The sequence below is a fragment of the Amblyomma americanum genome, chromosome 2, assembly GCF_052857255.1.
Source record: "Amblyomma americanum isolate KBUSLIRL-KWMA chromosome 2, ASM5285725v1, whole genome shotgun sequence".
NCBI lineage: Eukaryota > Metazoa > Arthropoda > Arachnida > Ixodida > Ixodidae > Amblyomma > Amblyomma americanum.
Genome location: NC_135498.1, coordinates 160194694 through 160213125, shown reverse-complemented (window position 1 = coordinate 160213125; position 18432 = coordinate 160194694).

Genomic DNA, 18432 nt, shown 5'->3' with positions numbered 1-18432 from the left:
TGGAAGTACAGTTCGATAGCCCTAATTTAACATTGTACGCGTGTCGAATTCAGCCTGTACTTTGGCTTTTTTCAGATATGTCTAATTTTAGGCATGACAGTGCATATAAAGCCTGATTACTACAAATGCTTGTACAATTCTTCCGAGTTCTTTCTTCCTCACTCCCGTCCTTTTGTTGGTAGTTCTTCTGATTAATCTTACTATCATGGTGACGGTTGCATTGAGTCTTTCTAATGTCTCCTTGTTCTTGTCTGAAGGAAGAGTCCCAGGATCGTCAGAGGTCGAACTTCCTTTACAGAGAGCCCTCCCACCCAAATGTTAAGAGGAGACAGATGTTTATAATCTTTGGCACGACGGGCTCTTCATGTGTCTCTAATTATGAATAATTCGGACTAATTCGCCGGACGAGCAACTTAGCCGTGCGTTACCCGCCAGGTCTTCTATTATTTCTACACCTTATTGCAGTGTATCCTCTATCTGACCATCGTTGCCAATGTAGTCCATGAAGTGATATCATCACCATAGAATGTGTGCTGCAGCCTCGGGAGAGCCGTTAATTTAAGTGGAATTTCAATTAGTGAGAGGTCAGAAAGGAAGGACGGCAGGACTGAACCCTGAGACGTTCCTTTACCTCCTACTGATACAGGATGTGGGGCAGGTTGCACGAAGCCAATACGACAGTCTTATTCGTAGTCTATTCTTATTCGTTGTCTCTCACGGTTCTGGGAAAAGGAAAGGCACATGGCTGATCTGTCGGTGGACTCCACGAGTGCCGACTAAACGCTTGAGTTCCGAAGCTTTAATTCGGCGTTCGTGGCGCGCTTCAGGTGTCCACCGACAAAGCGAACCAGCTAAGCTCCTTTCGTTTTCTCAGAACCGAGATATGTTTTAGACTGGGAATAAGGCTGTCTTAATTGCTTCGTTAAAGCCGCCCCTCATTTCATCTCTCCCACTGCGAGCTCTGCCGTTCTGCTACTCAAAAACGACTAAATAAATGTAATTGGAAGCTCTTTCTCCTTGGCTAATATCCGAGAGAATCCTTAGATAGCATCGTGTGTGACGTAATTGAAATCCTTGTTCAAGCCTAATATGACTTTAGTTCCTTTGCAACGTTCAGCGTCTATTATGTCGGCCTTGAGTCGCGGCATAACATCTTGGGTGCAAAAATTAGCCCTCAACCCTAACGGAGTTTGGAAGTGAATTAATGTCATCGGCGTATTCTTGTATGCGGTTGAAAACAACATGCTCCAATAATTTTGCTAAGCAAGGATGTCAAAGAAACTTGGCGTAGATACCCTATACACAAATTCTTGCCTGGCTTTGGATGAAATGTAATCCTAGCGCGTTTCCATTCTTGGGGAATGGTTCCTGCTCTCCAGTAATTGTTCACGAAGTGAGTGAGAGCTCTCACTGATTCTGCGTCGAAGTGTTTAAGAGCTTTGTTAGTAACACCTCAGGCCTGGCTGCGGATGCGCAGCGTAGTTCCCTCATGGCAAACCGCACCTCCGCTTCCATAATTTCAGCGTCTAGTACCTCGTTTGGCGTCCCGCGACAGCCTGGCAGCGGTCCTTCTGGGGTTGCGTTTAAGAATCGATCTCATAGCAGCGTTAAGACCTCCTCGGTGGTGCCTTGATACTCATGAAAAAAAATCTCATCAATTGACTCCGTTGAGTTGATTTGGTTTGTGTGGAGTCAGAAAGGTGTCTTAGCAGATGCCAAGTCTTCTTGCACCAATGCTGATCATTCAAACGGTCACAAATCTGACACTATTGTTTTTGTCGAAGCTCTGGAGTATAAGTTTCAATTTACCTCTGCAGCTGCACTAAGCTCTTTTTAAAAGTTTTGTTGCGTTTATTACTCGTCCAGCGGTTTTGCAATCTGAAATGTGCTTCCCACGTGTGCAACAGCCTAGAGTCAGTAACTTGTCCCTCTTCTTCCATGGCCATTTCAGTGGTGGTAGCTGTAATATCTCTTTTTAGCGGCTCCACCCAGTCCTCGAGGTTTTAAATTGCTGTGTCTGTGTTTTTTCTTAAGTCTGAACTTGTCAAAGTCTGTTATTTTTACTTTGTTCAAGACTGATTTAGGCTCTGTTGTGTCACCAAAAGTCGTAGACAGAATGTAATGGTTGCTACCTAGCGTGTGTCTTGTGTTAGTGCATTTTCCATTTCGTAAGTTCCTGACCAGGGTGAGGTATGGCGAGGTGTCGGTACATACGCTGTTTCCTATTCTCGTGCTGTCTTGGGGGTTGTTCGGGACAATTAGGCTCAAGTATTTGTACTGCTAGCCACACTCTGTTGCTCAAGAAGTACTTTGGTTTGGGCTAGTTGGTGCATAGCTTCTATATGATGTCAGGACGGCGCCTGGCACCTGTCCTGTTGTGTTCGTGTGCCTCTTTTGTCCTTGTTGTTTTCGCGCCGTCCTGACATCATCTAGACACTCAGTTGCCTTTGGGGCTAGCTCTAGTGTACCCTATTCCGCATGTCATGCGTGAAAGTCCGCTACTATTAAGAGCTGAGCTTAAGCCGCTAGTTTCTAAATTCTTGATAAGTAACTCCTGTATACCGGTGTCCTTATTTTTGGGTGCGCTGTATAGATTAAGAAGAAAAATTTTTATCTCCTCGTTTCTTGGGGACAATCTCAAGTAGGACGTAATATTCCGTTGAACTTTCTATCTTGGGTTGTATTGCCGTTATAATGCGTTGTATTAATACTGCGGTGGACAAGGCCTTGAATGTGCGGGCATCGTACCCTGGCGGTAGAGATTCCCTAGAGTCCGGTAATTTGACCGTGCCACTAGCTTCTTGTATTGCAGTAATGTCCGGTGGACGTTTATGTTCTTGAATGTGAAATTGTAGATTCTCCTGTTTGCGTCGGAATCATCTGCAGTTCAAATGCCATACTTCAATTTGTTGCGAGGGGGCCATATTGTTTATCCACTTTTTACTGTAGTGATGGTAAGCCGTTCTCCAATGAAATCAGCTTCTCCATCACTTTTTGGAACATGGCAATACTTGTGTTTGAAACGTTCTAAATTCCACTGCTAACCCTACTGAAACGTTCCGTATTAGTCGCTTGTACGGAATTATGGGAATATGGACTCCATAAGATGTGGAAAAATCTATGAACATCCATACGTTATTTGTATGGAGTCCATAAAATTTCCATGAAAATCTCCATATAGTTTCCATAAAATGTGCATGGCGTCCCATGGCGTCCGTAAGATTCCATACGAGCTCTCCATAATGTCCACACAGGCTGCACACGCTCCATTCTGACTCCATATAATCCATATAGAAATATTGGGTATTATGCGACTCGCCTGATGGGAACTTTCAGTATAGAAGGCATCTCATTTAAACAAAAAGTTTCGTACTCTAACCTCTAGGTTGCCTACCTTAATCCCTATGTTATCCAACCCTTTAGTGAGTGCGTTAAGGTCAGCCCTAAGGGATCCTGTGGCCTTAGCTGGCTGCGGTACATCGCCTTCAGAGGCTTCGGTAGCTTGTCTGTTTTGAGTATTCTCCGCGGGGGGAGGGGTCGTTTTAGCTAGGTTGCATTTCTCCGTTTCCATAGCCTCGCACGCGGGCGCGTATGTTCTCAGTGGTTTGCACAGCTTTTGGTTGTGATTTGTTGGTTGGTTTGTTGTGAGCAGTGATGTTTGCTCTCTGGATGTCATTACAAGATCACAGCTCCGCAATCTCTTCAGCCTCGCGTTTCCCTCGTCACGCAGATTTAGTTGCTTTTGGAATCGTTCTTTGAGTTCCACCTCCCGAGCGTTCATCTTTTGGGAGGTCGGATATGGCCAGCTCACCATTTCTTCGGTCTGCTACTGCTGCTGCCTCTGCTTGAGCTTGGGCTCTTCTTTGCATCGGCAACCATTGTCACCGGCTGGAAGGAGCTAGATCGGTCTCTGGCCTTGTTCCTTTCTTGGTCCCTCGCCCTGCTCGAAGATCGCTTCTTGGATCTCCGCTGATGCTCCACGTGGCGCGACTTCGCACCCTCGTTAGGCTCAGGTGGTTGTTTTTTTCCGGACCACGAGGCGGTGTTTGCAGTTGCGGCTCCCGGTGTGGTGTGCCCCGTGGCACACCATGCCATCGGGTGTGCATGAGAGTGGTTCTCCATCAGGAGATGCATAATGGTCCTTGACGCCTCGGTGGCAAAGTTAGCCTTGGGCCGGTAGCATACGTCGGCTCGAGGTTAGACGCTTGTACAATTGTAGCAGAATTACAGTTGTTTAAAGGTAAGTGTGAATATGAAAGGCGGATCCGATGTAGTTAATCTGGCTCGCAATTTTCTTCCCCTGGAATGTGATCTAGGTGGTTTTAGAGCGACCAATTTGACGAGCGTCGACAATGACGACACCCGGGTGGCGGTTCATGAAGCCTTGTCGGACGTCCTCCAGGGAGATTCCGTGTCATGAGTGGCAAATTACGCCTCGGACCGAGTCTTCTGACGCCGTTACATACGTCGCCACGTCATAATTCTGACCTTCCAGCTGTAAAGTTCTGACACCGCCATACGCTGCAGCTAGCTGGTGTGCCGGGTTGCCCATAGTGAGCGTGTTATTGACAGAGTTCACACGAATGGTGTCTTCAGTTACCGCGGCCTAATGCCACACCTTGGCTGCCTCGTAAATGGCGCATTCTAGTTGGCGTGTTGCAAAGGTGTTGTAATTAACCCTCGGCCCTAATTCCCCAGCGGCTGCGGAGCAACTGACCAAGGTGGCGGTCAGACCTGTGACGCAGCGGAGGGTGCTAAGAATCTCTGGCTCCGGACAGGCAGCCATTGGAATCTGAACCTCGCAACGTTCAACGCTACAACCTTGTCTAGCGAGGCTAGCCTACCAGTGCTGTTCGAGGAACTAGCGAGCATTAAATGAGATGGCATAGGGCTTAGTGAAGTTAAGAGGACAAGTCAGGCGTATACAATACTAATGAACGGGAACATACTGTGCTATCGCGGATTAGCGGATAGACGAGAACTAGGCGTGGGATTCCTCAATAATCCGGATATAGCTGTCAACTTAGAGGAGTTTTATAGTATTAACGAGAGGGGGACAGCTATCGTAAGTAGGCCTAATAGGAGGTAGAAGCAGAAGATGGTGCATTCCTACATGCCTACATCCTGTAATTATGACAAGACTGCTGAAAGCTTCTGTGAAGACGTGGAATCGGCAATGAACAAAGCAAAATCATACTAGACTGTAATGATGTGCGACTTCAGGGTGAAGGTGGACAAGAAGCAGGCTGGCGACCAGGTGGTAGGCGACTATGGGATAGGTTCTAGGAATAGCAGGGGAGGGTTATTAGTAGAGTTCGCACATAGTACGAAATAATTTACGGATCATGAATACCTTCTTCAGCACACGAGAGATCAGGAAGTTAACCTGGAAAAGCTTCAATGGTGAGAATAAAAACGAAATCTACTTCATACTGTGCGCTCAACCTGGCATAGTTCAGTATGTTGACGTCCTCGGAAAAATGAGCTGTAGCGACTACAGAATCGTAAGGTCTTGAATTAGCTTAGACTTGAAGAGGGAAGGGGTGAAGCTGGTGAATAGAAAGTACATTAACGGGTTGGCGGCAAGAGAAAAAATAGAGGAATTCAGGATATCGCTGCAGGACAGATATTCAGCTTTAACTGAGGAAGACGATCATAATATCCTTACAATGAACTTGACAGCAATCATTACCGACTGCGCAGTAGAAGTAGGCAGTAAGAAGGTTCGACGGGATACCTGCAGGCTATCTCAGAGGCGAAAGGTCTGATTAAGAAACGCGAAAGCATGATGGCGTCTAACCCTACAGACAGGATAGAACTAGCAGAGCTATCAAAGTTAATAAATAAGCGCAAGGGTAGCCGACATACGGAAGTTGATATGGACAGAATCGAGCATGCTCTAAAAGAACAGAGGCAGCCTTAAAGCGGTGACGAGGAAACTAGGCATAGGTAAAACCAGTTGTAAGCGTTAAGAGACAAAGAGGGCAACGTCGTTAGAAATATGGATAAGATAGTTAAAGTAGCCGAATACTTCTACACAAATCTCTATGGTAGCCAATGTAATCAGAGAGTTAATGAGAGAGACAGTAGCACACAGCAACGCGTCATCCCACCAGCAAAGAAAGAGGAAGTAACGAAAGCGTAGGAGCAATGCAAAGGAGAAAACCAGCTGCGGAGGATCAAGTAACAACAGATCTATTGAAGGACGGATGAAAAATTGTGCTAGCAAAACTAGCCACCCTGTATACGCAATGCCTTATGACCTCGACAGTACAAGAAGCTTGGAAGAACACAAACATTATCTTAACTCATAAGAAAGGAGACGCCAAGGACTTGAAAAATTACAGACCGATCAGCTTACGGTCCGTTGCCTACAAGGTATTTACTAAGGTAATAACTAATGCAGTCAGGTCAACCTTAGACTTTAATCAAACAAATTGTCAGGCAGCCATTCCTGAAGGATATTACACAATAGTTCACATTCACACTACCAATTAGAGGATAGAAAAATGCGCAGAATATAACCAACTACTATATATATAGCCTTTATTTATTACGAGAAAGCATTTGACTCAGTGGAAACCGCGGCAGTCATGCAGGCATTGTGGATGCAGGGTGTAGAAGAGCCTTATTTGTAAATACTGGAAGATGTCTGTAGGAACTGCACAGCCACCATAGTTCTCCACAGAGTCAGCAATAAAATTCCAATAAAGAAGAGCGTCAGGCAAGGAGGCATGATCTCGCCAATGCTTTTCCCCGCCTGTTTACAGGCGGTATTCCGAGGCCAGAATTGGGAAAATTGGGGATAAGAGTTAATAGAGAATACGTAAATAATCTGCGATTCGCCGATGACAATGCCTTCCTGAGTCACTCATGAGATGAACTGCAAAGCATGATCAAAGATTTAGATAGGCAGAGCTGAATGGTGGGTCTAAAAATAACATGCAGAAAACCAAAGTAATGTTTAACAGCCAAGCAAGAGAACTGCAGATCACAATTAAAAGCGAGGTGCTGAATGCGGTAAAATAATACGTCTACTTAGGTCAGGTAGTGACAGCTGATGCGGGTCATGAGAGGGAAATAACTAGAAGGATAAGAATGGGGTGGAGCGCATACGGCAGGTTCTCTTAGATCATGAATAGCAGTTTACCACTATCCCTAAAGAAAAAAGTGTACAACACCTGTATCTTGCCTGTACTCACCTACAGGGCAGAAACGTGGTGCCCAACGGAAAGGGTTCAGCTTAGGTTAAGGACAACGCAGCGAGCAATGAAAATAATTATGACAGGTGTAACGTTAAGAGACCGGAAGCGGGCAGAGTGGTTGAGGGAACCAACGCGGTTTAATGACATCCTAGTCGAAATCAAAACGAAGAAATCGGCTTGGGCAGGGCATGCAATGCGAAGGCAAGGTAACCGCTGGCCTTTAAGGGTAACGGAGTGGATGCTAAGAGAAGGCAAGAGTAGCAGGGGGCGGCAGAAGGTTAGGTGGGCGGATGAGATTAAGAAGTTCGCAGGCATAGGGTGGGCGCAGGTGGCAAAGGGCCGGGTTAATTGGAGAGACATGGGAGAGTCCTTTGACCTGCAGTGGGTGTAGTCAGGCTGATAATGATGATGATGAAAGGTGTTTAAATTACTTCGAATTTCACGTACACGACACGCACCATCCACACTTGGCGACAACGACTGCTTTGTTGCATACGCTGTTTAGAATCACCGATGGCCGCAGCGAATATCGGGCTGACAAACACAGGAAGTCAGGGCTAACCGTTTATGTTCGCACTCCTGCCACTACATGGCGCGTGTCGCTCAACACTCAAAATCATCTGAGGAACATCCAATATTCGGTACACTCCAGTGGTTTTTATGGCCTTCGGAAAGATGTCAGGCCAAGAAGGATTTTATAGGACAAACTTTGAGGCGAGGAGTAAGTGTCGGCCCCGATAATCACAATGTTCTCGCAGAGTGTCTAGACGCTCACGTTTTCCTAAAATTTCATCTTTAAAATATCTTTATTTGCGCGGTGTTCTCTTCCGGTGCCCAATAGATGGCTCTAGTTGCTGATGTGCAGGAAAGCAGCTGGGCATGAACAGCAGCGGCCAGCCGACGGCTCCGAGTGATTCTTTTATTCAGATACCCTAAAGGCATTACATAGGGGCTTGAAATTAAAAACCAAAAAAGTGACCGTATTGCATAAAACAGTGAAATATAAAATCAGAAAAGCATAAACAGGCGTGCTCTCCGATAAACAAGGAACATAATGGGATAAAAGAAGTGTTTGAGAAGACGCACACACGCGGACCAAAATTCTCAAGACAATGTATTAAAGAATACAGTTCTAATAACCTATTAAGCCTGCATGTAGTGAGCACTTCAATGTGTTAACAAATGCATCGTAATTATTTTCGGCAACGATTTCTGCAAGTAGTTTATCCCAATGATAAATGGCAAGCAACAATGGCGAATGACGCATAAGTTTGGTGTGAGCGATATTGGGTTGCACCTTAAAGCCGTGGTCTAATCGGGGGAAAATGTGATGTGCTGGTTGGATATCAGATTCTGTGAACGGCGAAGGATTGTGATAAAGCTTGTGAAAGTGACATAGCACGATGACATGTCTTCGCTTTTTAAGTGAGCTTAAGTTTAGAGATGATTTAATATCTGTGATGCTGGAGTAGGGAGCGCATTTCCTTGTGATAAGCCTAGCTGCTTTACTTTCAAGTGATTCCAGTTTATCGGCAAGGTGTGCTTGATGCGGGTCCCAGATGAAACCGGCATATTGTAGTTTTGCAATAGAAGAACTGTCAAAGCCATTGTTCCGGAGTCCAACAACGAACACGCAGCGTGAAAGCAACCAGAAGAAGAACCTTTATTCGGGAGTGCTTCCCAACATATATAGTGTACCGGCGGCTGCATGATAACAGCGACGTGTTACAGATAGCATGCTGGCCAGGGCGCATGCATAGAGCGCATGCGCGTCTGATACAATACATCTCCCTCAGTGCAATATTTAAAAGTCGTCAAGCACAATACGGGACACTTGGCGGAAATCCTGGTCGTAGTGAAGACGACTGGGCTGTCGCTTTTGTCGGGTGGACCGCCTTGGCACATATTGGGTGGGCTGGGTTGTAGGCTGCGATACTCCAGCGTTTTCCTGGGCTTGCGTGGGCTGTGTTATAGACTGTTGTGCTCCTGCGCTTTCCTGGGAAATGTCTTCACTGTCAGTCATCTTCCGTTAAGTCACGCCGGAATGGCTCACGTGTGGCTAGAAGATGTTCTCGGTTGCGTCGAAGCACCTTGTTGTCCTCTGTAAGGACGCGATAAGACCTTGGTGCCACCAGGCCCATGACTCGAGCGTTGGAGTCCCATGCATCCCCTCGTACACGTACAACTTCGTCTTTCTTGAGTGCTGGCAGATTTTTCCCTTTGGATGGCCTTTGGCTGCGTGGCTGGCGCCGAGACGTCAGGTGACTGGAGCATGACACGAAGTCTGGTAACCGAGTGCGTAACTTTCTGCCTTGGAGGAGTTCTCCAGGGGACCGGCCTTCGGCTAGTGGAGTCGAACGATAGCCGAGTAGACCTAACCAGAAGTCCTCGTTGAGCTCGCCAGTCTTCATTATTCTTTTCACAATTTGGACTCCTTTCTCGGCGAGGCCAATGGACTGTGGGAATCTCGGACTCGACGTCACATGCTTGAACTCGTATCTGGACGCGAACAAAGCAAATTGATGAGAAGAAAACTCAGGACCGTTGTCGGTGCAGACTTCCATAGGAATTCCATACCTTGAAAAAATTGAGCTAAGTGTGGCAGTGACAGTGCACGTCTTTGTGTCGATTAGTTTTTCGACTTCAAAAAAGTTTGAAAACGCGTCAAACACGCACAGGTAGGAGTTTCCGCCGTACTCTGTACCAGGCATGGTCTGGGATCGGCCTAAGCACCACTGGTTCGGTTTGTTGTTTGTAGGCGTATTTTTGACAAACAGAACAAGTCTTGACCATGTTTTCAATGTCCGCATTCAGTCGCGGCCAGAAAACCAAGTGACGGGCTCTCGCTTTGCACTTATTTATGCCTAAGTGACCTTCATGAATGCGACCGAGTATTTCAGCTCTCATAGACTTTGGGATGACGACTTTGGTCCCCTTCATAAGAATGCCCTTGACTTCTGATAACTCGGGAGCGAATGGTTTCATCCACCCTTCAATTTCTTCTCCATTCCTCAGTTGCCGCAACGCTGTCTGCAAGTTTGGGTCAGTGGCTGTCGCTTCTACCAGTCGGTCAAACATTTTGTTGCTTACCAGCTCCGAAGTCACGCTCACTGCATGGACGTCAACTTCATCAGTGAAGTCATCTTTGTCGCTTGGAATGGCCGACGATGATCTTGATAGCATATCGGCCAGGAACAGTTGTTTGCCTGGGACAAAGTGAAGAACGTAATCATATCTTAGCAAGCGCAGAAAGAACCGTTGCAGTCTTGGTGGCATGTCGCCAATGGCTTTCAAAGCAATTGCTAACAGTGGTCTGTGGTCGGTCTCAATTACAAACTTGCGGCCGTAAAAGAAATGGAAAAATTTCTCACAACCGAAAGTAATGGCCATCGTTTCTTTCTCTATTTGCGCGTATCTTTGTTCAGCCTCAGACATTATGCGTGATGCATAGGCGACCGGCCGCCAACTACCACCATAATTCTGACGAAGGGCAGAACCAATCCCATTTTTGGAAGCATCTGCAACGACCTTCGTCTCCCTAGCAGGATCGAAAATGGCTAGCAAAAGTGGACCGCTCAATGTGTCGCAGAGAGCTTGCCATTCTTTGGAGTGGTTTTCGGACTATTCAAAAACGCTGTCTTTTTTAATGAGGCTTCGTAGAAGCGTCGTCCTTTCCGAAAGATGCGGTATGTATTTTCCAAAATATTCACGACCCCGAGCATTCTGTGAACGCCGGCTTTGTCCTTTGGCTGAGGCATTTCACTTAATGGTGCGGTCATTGCGGGGTTAGGTCTTATGCCGTCTTTGTTTATAGCATCACCCAAGAAGTCAATTTCGGTCACGCCGAATTTGCATTTAGCCACGTTGAGAGTTAGGCCGGCCTTTTTAGTCATTTGCAAGACTGTGTGGAAGCGAGTATCGTGCTCTTTCCTTGTGCTCCCCCATATCAGTATGTCATCGATATAGATTCGCACCCCTGGAGCATGGTCGAATATTTCATTCATAGTTCTCTAGAAAACTTCAGGCGCCGAAGCAATGCCGAAGGGTAGTCTCAAGAAACGGTAGCGTCCAAAGGGCGTTCCAATTGTGCACACCTTTGACGTAGCCTCATCTAAGGGGATTTGATGGAAGCCCGAGTACGTGTCGATGCGAGAGAAAAAAGCTTCACCGGCAAGCTCAGCCTCAATGTCTTCTCGTTTCGGCAATTGATAATGCTCTCGCTTTAGGCACTCGTTAATTCGCCTCGGGTCAATGCATATGCGCAGTTTTCCATCCTTTTTGCGTGCTGCAACAAACGGGCTCACACAGTTCGTCGGTTCGCTGACTTTGGCCACGATTCCAGCACGTTCCATCCGATCCAGCTCTTCTCGCAGGGGCTCGAGCAACGCCAAGGGCACCCGTCGCGCCGGCTGGACTACCGGTGTTGCATCCTCCCGCAGAATCATGTGGTACTGGCGTGCTAGACAGCCGATGCCCTGAAACAGCTCTGGAAATTCCTTGACCAGTTGGTCAGTGCTGTTTGTGTGCACAGCGTTGACAGAACGAACCACTGGTCCTAACGCTTCGCTTGCAGACAGCCCAAGTATGGCTTGGCTGCTCTTCTTTAAAATGAAAAAGTCGAAATGCCCACTTCGGTCGTTCACAGTCACTTGTACCGTAGCGACCCCGATGTGCTTTATAACGTCGCCGGTTTATGAGCGGAGGACGGAGGGGCTTGCTCTTAAAGCAAAATTCGCTTTGAGCCTTTGAAAAACGGAGTAAGGCAACAAATTCGCTTGCGAGCCTGTGTCTACTTTCAGAGACACTAGTTGGGAGGACACTCTCGCGTGGACGACACAATCGGCTCTGTTGCCTAAGCTGACGTCGAGGATTTCAAATCCTTCCTGCTCGTCACGTACTGCGCTCACTTGAGAACTTTTTCTGCAACAGGCCGAGAAGTGGTTAACGCCACGGCACCGAAAGCATGTTTTGCCGAATGCTGGGCATCTGCCACGTTCGTGGAAGCGGTTACACTTAGAACACTTGAACTGCCTGCGTGCTTTGATCTGAGCCACTTCCTCTTCTCGATGGGCCTCGTCTTGCTCCGAACATTCCACAGTTTGTTCGCAAGCTGGACATTTGCCCTGCTGGCGCGTTTTGATTTGTGCTACTTGTTTCTCCGCTTGAGCCCATACATTGTTTTGCTCGGCGCATACCTCTTCAGCTTTGCAAATGTCCTCTGCCTTCAGTAACGTAAGGTCCTTAACTTTCAGCATCTTTTCGCGCAACTTCGCATTCTTTGTTTCAAAGACAATCTGGTCCCTGACCATGGAGTCAGTTAGGCTTCCAAAATTGCAACTTCGTGCAAGTCTCTTCAAGTCCCGTGAAAATTGTTCGAAAGGTTCGCCCTCAACTTGCGTTCTTGAGCGGAAAACATACCTTTCGTACACTTTGTTCTGCTGCTGCTTGCAGTACTACTCAAACTTCTTCGTAACTGTTTCATAATCTTCCTTGCTTTCGTTCTCCGAGAACACAAAATTGTTGAATACCTCTAGGGTGTCCTCTCCGGCCACGGTGAGCAGCAGTGCGGTCTTAGCTCCCTGCGTCCGTGGTTCTTTCGGTGGCTCCGTGGCCTGCAGGAACAGCTCGAACCGCTGCTTGAAGAGGCTCCAGTTCTTCGCGGTGCTACCGGACAGCACCAGCGGCTGCGGTGGCTTCACTAAATCCATCTTGCCAGTGCACAGCGACGCCCCTTCCACCCGCGTGTTACTGCGTCTACGAAGGCTATCCCAATTCTGACACCATGTTCCGGCGTCCAACAACGAACACGCAGCGTGAAAGCAACCAGAAGAAGAACCTTTATTCGGGAGTGCTTCCCAACATATATAGTGTACCGGCGGCTGCATGATAACAGCCACGTGTTACAGATAGCATGCTGGCCAGGGCGCATGCATAGAGCGCATGCGCGTCTGATACGACACAGCAATCTCTTTAGTGAGCACTATTCGAACCCTACATACAATTCAGAAATTGGGGTGTGAAAGAGAGTGAGGACAGATTTTAACCGAATTCCACCTGACTGAACAGACCTAACGTTAGCCTGTGAGCCCAATCTTGATGACAGTAGCGAAAGGCTGAAGCAACCAGCAGGGGAGGCAGTTGCGGTAAATGTCAGCGATGTGCGCGAGCGTGCAGGGGAACGTTTTCTTTCCCCAACCGCGGCAAAGTCGTGACATTTGGCCGACGCCTTTTGCTAGAGAGCGACCTTTAAGTAGTACTTGTCGCTTCTCTCTTCAGTTGTATCCGACTGTACTACAAACTTTCAACTGCTACGACTATACAACTACTACAACAAACCTCCATTCATGTACTGTTTTCGTTAAAATGGTCTTGTCAGGCTGTTTTTGGCTGTGCTGACGCTCTTGCAGCTGCAAAAGACGCATTTATCAGCGATAACATTGTACTTAAAAATGTTCTGTCCATCGATTCAAACTCGTGCTACCCTTGCCAGAAAAAAATGCTTTTCATCTGTTTTCAACTCTACAACAATGTGCCGTAGCCTGAAATCAGTGTCCAAGCACCCTAGCTACTAACGAAATCGCCAGGTGGTCGGTTCACTAATATTCCCTTTCATAGTGTTTGGTGCCTTATAAGAGCTCTGTTTTTGGCGAAGGAGGTTTCTTTGTGATAACCACGCCGAACAGTAACAAAGGTTAGGTGGGCGGATAAGATTAAGAAGTTTGCAGGGATAGGATGACCCCACCTGGCACAGGACAGTGTTAATTGGAGATATATGGGAGAGGCCTTTGTACTGCAGTCGATGTGGTCAGGCTTATGACGATAGATGTTTTCTGAAACTCTGTCAAACGTTACCTGGAACACCTTCCATAGAAGACCTCCTGTGGGGAAACGGAGTCTCCGTCGCCGTATCATTCAGTCTTAATCGAAAATTCCTGGAACATCATCTTTTTCGACCTGGATCCAAGGGCGATGTGAGGAGGTAAAGGATCGGTGTCAATAAAGTACTTTTGCTGTGGTGAAGCATCTGTAATCGTGACGGTGCACTCGCGAGAGGGTGCGGCATAATCTATAATCGCCTTCAATTCTTAGCATAAAGATATGGCAAACCATGAAAAGTTTTGTGCCCTGCCTATTCGCATTTAAACAACGATTAGTATCGTTTTACTGTCGCACGTGTAGCCTGAGCGGATAGACGACGTAGAACTTATTCAAACAGTGAAAAACTCGTGATGAACGTAGCGCGAAATGCGAGGACGAAAGGATGAAAGGAGACACCAAGGGAGCGCTATTTCGAAACTAACTCTTTATTGAAAGAGCACGGAATATAAACCCACTCCGAGAAAATGTTTTCTAAAAAAGAAAGGAACAGAAATAGAAAGGAGGGTTGTAACCAGAAAACATAACATGAAAATCGCTGGGCAAGATATTCAACTGAGGATAAAAGCTGGCTAACAGCAACAGGATACACTGTCTTGGAAACAACGCTGTCACAGTCATGGAGCACCGAAAGAAATCTAGCTGCAGTTGTGGTGTAGATATGTGAATTTTTTCGCAGTGAGAGCAACTGATGGTGTGCTTATGCGCGATTCTCCCTTCCTAGATATGTAATAAGCCTCGATAATCGCGCGTGAAAGTCGCTCCTCGTGTGCTGCTAAAGAACTAAATGAAGAACATATGCAGACCACTCGTCGAGTTATATTTCTTCAGGTCTTCCATGGTTGTGACAACGTTTTTTCAAAATAACGTACCGTGTTGTTACGCAGCATTCACCCCAGCTGAATATTTTGCCGGCGATCTTCATGTTAACTTTTTGGTTCCTACCTTTCTATCACTGTTTCTTTCTTTCTACAAAAATTTCTCACGAGGTGGGTTTATAGTCTTTGCTCTTCCAATAAACATTTTGTTGCGAATTAGCGCTCGTGTCGTGTCTTCTTCTTCTTCTCCTCAAGTAATATGGCACATACCTTCGTGTCTTCATTCATCATTTCGTCTTCGTCTTTCGCACTGTCTTCATCAAGTATCCGATTCTACTTGCCCAGCTTTTCACCTTAATACAGTGAATAAGCTGCAGTGGGTGTGCGCGTGAGCTGATTTCATGTCTCATGCCAGCGGCCTAGTATGCCCTGCAAATATTCCTGCGCAATATTATTCAAGTGCCACTATTTCGCATCCTACTAATTATAAATGTGCTGTAGAGCATGTTATTTGCACCAACCGAAACTAGCTGACGAGGTAAGTAATAGATATTGTACATCCCTTTGCATCGTGTAACATTTCTGATCTAAGACAGTAGGCATGGTACGCGTAGGTTTCTGCTTGTTATTAATACTTAAGACTAGTGCTTAGATACATAACAGTTCAAATAATGTCTGAAAAATCTATGGAGTTTTTTCTTTGTTTTCAGCGATGTGTAGGCAACCGTATGCCTACGGACATCCGCTACATATTGAAGAACATCAGATACCTGAAAGACTTCATATCTGGGTAAAGATCGATTACAACTGGTCGGCTGTGTGTGACACGGCAGAATAAAGAAAGAAACACTCCCTCTTACAAAAAACATTGATTTCCAAAGTTTTCAACACTGTTCGAATTTTCAAAAATTAGCTACGTAGCTATTTTTTTCTCAAAACACTTCATAGCGCGTTTATTATATACATGCGGCGTTATTGTGAAATTTAAAAAGCTTTGGGCCTGTCATTAGTGTCGGCAGGCGCGGAGCTTGGCTGGCAACATCCACAGCGCGTGCCGGAGAAGGAAATGAAGATGCCGAGCTTAGCGAATATACGACTATGCAAAGTCAAGGGATCGAGAATTATATTAGTGACCGCGGCCTTCTTTATGAATGCTTGAAACACGCCGCATTGAGCATACGTTCTCTAAGTCTGGCACGCAGTCAAGAGAAACTGCGACACTGAGGAAGACGGTATTACACGGCTCGGAGCAGTCTTTCGCATTCCTACGTTTTCACCAGCCGTCAGACGTCAATAACTTGACGCAAAAAATGCGCGACAGTTCATAACTTTCGCAACGCCAAAAAACGTACCGTTTGCACTGGCAACGCCTCTCGCTGTTCACTTCTTGATGAAATGCCCCTAAATAATCAACTGATTCGCCTTGCTTTTTCTCGGTTAACACACTCAGCCTGTTCACAAATACGTCGTTTTTCCTGATGGCCTCAAGTGAGCACATAAAGTAATGACCGAATATCTTGATTCTTCCTGGACAGAACGGCGTCTTAGGAATTGTTTGCAAGAGTGGACGCGCTTGGAGCGAATGCGCTCGAAGCACTGCTCATACGTGCAATGCTGTCGGCCTCGACATCATGGCAACAAGCCGACGCCATTGCCTGGACGGCCTTCTTCGAGGACAATCATTGCTTCGTTTATGAATTGCTTCCAAGTGAAGTAACAAAGCGACTGCGAAATTGCCGGTTTAATTCCATGGGAGAACATCCATACAATTCTATCTTACATTGGAAACAGTCGGCTGTTTCTTCAAAATATACGCGTGTCATGTTTCTGAGAACATATTCCATCTCAAAAAAATTACTTGACTTGTGTCTGCCTACTGCAGCAGCAGGTGTATTATGTACATTAGCATAAAGGTACATTCACACTTAAATAAATGTCACTGAGGTCAACATTTCTTAAGAGAGTTTTCAAATTTAACGGTATGATACACAGAGTAACAGACTGCATGCGCCCAATGAATTTTTTCATATCGATTCTTTTTTGTATAAACCTCACATGGTGATGGCAGTGCCAGATTGCTCGGTATTTATTTTCTTTATATTTCGCATTCCAATTGTATTCAATTTTAAGCTTCTGTAATTTTTATCCTAAATATGCATCCTTATGTCACTGGACTGCATTAAAGCTACTAAACTTCCAGTCGATTTTACTAAATTTCACCCTAAATTCCACCCCCTTACTTTCCTCATGGGAAATCAATAGGGCCTCAGGGATTGTGGCTGCGTCTGCGTCGATATCTCGATGAAACCTGCTAATTCTAGCAAAATTTAATATATTCTTCTGATTTGCCGTGCCCTGCAAAGGTGTATTTCCCTTATTTAAATATATTTCCGTTGCGTCTTCTCCAAAGACATCTTGATCTCGCTTCAAAGACTAAGACGCTGTCTTTTTAATTTTCACGAAACGAGTCCTTCCTAATTTGTTTTTGCATTTTCTGTACAAGCCCACAATCTGTTTTTTTTTTTCAGTGTAATAAACGAGTTCTCAACTTGTCTGTTTTCAACCAGGTGCTTAAAGCTCTTTTTTTTCTCCGTTATCTTATGTGCACCTATATGATAGTTTTCCAGTCATTAACTGCCACTATGAGTCAATGCTTATTGTGCAGAAGTATTTAAATACATTAGCGCCAATGTGTTATCGTCCAATTTCGTTAGGCCTTCTTCTTCATGGAATACTGAACTCGGAGCTCCCACGATTCACACGGTTCGCAGCCCGTTTCCCCATGTACTGCCACATTTGTAGTTTTCTCATCAGCACCAAGTGCTAATCTGCTTCCTGTTCTCCGATGTGTTTCTAGCCGCTCTTGAACTTCCGGCGTTTAGGGAAAAAAAACTCCATTCTGAAGTGTCAGGCCTAGTATCATTATTTTTTGCCAAATGCTTCTCAGTACTTAATGCCTTTGTCACCTCTAGAATAGTATATGCTTCATTATCGCGGCGTCTCTTCACCTTTTCGCCCCAGTGGTATTTATTCTTTTTCATCTATATCTATACTTCATTTACCCATATCCCTAGGTATTTTACACTGCAAGCCTGGGTATCTCATGGCCTTGCATTTACATCACCTGCTCAGTGGAATATTTGAATGCCATCAAGGCTGACTTAACTGCGCTAAACGTAGATCCTCCTCAAATATCAACCAGAGTCGGCAAATGCTCCTGGCTATGAGTTATTATTGTATCTATTTACACTTTAAGTCGATTCGAATGTAAGTCGACCCCCAAAACACATTTCCGAAAAATAAGAAACTTCCGAGGTTGTTTAGGCTTCGCCTTGAATAGTTGAATGCAATTGTATCATACAGAGGCCGCCGTTAATCGCAGCCACTATCGGCTGCCGCACGCGGGCGTGCCCGTGGGCAATCCAAAACGAAAATGTATTAGCCACTGGACTACTCGTCCAAACTTGCGCCGTCGTCCTCACTATAGCACTGCCGTCGTTCTCGCTGCTGCAGTCTCACAGCACATCGTTCTA